This window comes from Salmo salar, chromosome ssa09 (assembly GCF_905237065.1).
Source record: "Salmo salar chromosome ssa09, Ssal_v3.1, whole genome shotgun sequence".
Taxonomy (NCBI): Eukaryota; Metazoa; Chordata; class Actinopteri; order Salmoniformes; family Salmonidae; genus Salmo; species Salmo salar.
In genome coordinates, this window is record NC_059450.1 from 115,072,509 (window position 1) to 115,073,440 (window position 932).

At 41.8% G+C, this 932-nt stretch overlaps 1 non-coding gene across 1 annotated transcript; it reads right to left on the reverse strand.

Annotated features, from left to right (window-relative positions):
• Nucleotides 1-453: 453 nt before the first annotated feature.
• Nucleotides 454-540, reverse strand: trnastop-uca (transfer RNA opal suppressor (anticodon UCA)). The gene has a single exon. It is a non-coding gene; the product is annotated as a tRNA-Sec (tRNA).
• Nucleotides 541-932: the final 392 nt, after the last annotated feature.

Below are 932 nucleotides of genomic sequence, written 5' to 3' on the forward strand. Positions count from 1 at the left end.
TGACATGTAAGATACATGATAACCATGTATAATGACTAGTTGTTATTGCTAATTGATTTCAATACGGAAATCAAAGAGCTTGTGGACAAGGGGTCTGTGAGAGAGGTAGGCATGGGCCCCGTCAAAGAGAGAGGCAGAAGTCTGGGCCGTTGTTGTTGACCATGTGGTAAACAACCATGTGGTAAACAACAGCCTTACAATGGCAGAGGCTGCCAGATAAATGTGCACAATTATCTCTTAAGACAGGGTAGGACATTACTTGTATCCTACAACACCACACAAAGAATTTCAGTAGGCCTGTCAAGGGTCACATTGTGTGGGACTCCGTTAATTTCCACCATGGTTTCAGGCCCATCCACAATTTGTGACACAATTACGTTTTTTTTGCGTCGTATATAAATCAGCAAATTCGTATGAACATTAAAGTCCATATATTGGAGCGTTTATAAATTACGCCCGAAAGGTGGAATTGAACCACTCTGCCGCTAAGCAGCTACAGGTTTGAAGCCTGCACCCCGGACCACCGAGGATCATCCGGGCATTTGAAAGAGAGTTCCCAGTGCTTATTTATACCCAACCGTGTACATAAGTGTTTCAGTACCGGTGACAAAATGTTGTGGTAAAAGCAATCGTACTATTTAGTATAAGGAATGTACGTTTTCCTACAATGAAAATCGCAAGCATTTTAGTGACTTTATAATGAAAGAAACACAGAAATTAAACGAAGTTTCTTGTTAAGGGAGGGCTTTTTGAAATAATGCAAAATAGCTAAGATTTGATTGGCTGGTTGATAACAAAAGGGGTGGAGTTTTTATAATGTGCATCCAGGGTCACCATAAAATAATTGCTGGTCTCTGGCTCTGACCCCATTCTCCGAGGGTGTCTGAGGCACAGGAGGCTGCTGAGGGGAGTACAGCTCATAATAATGTATG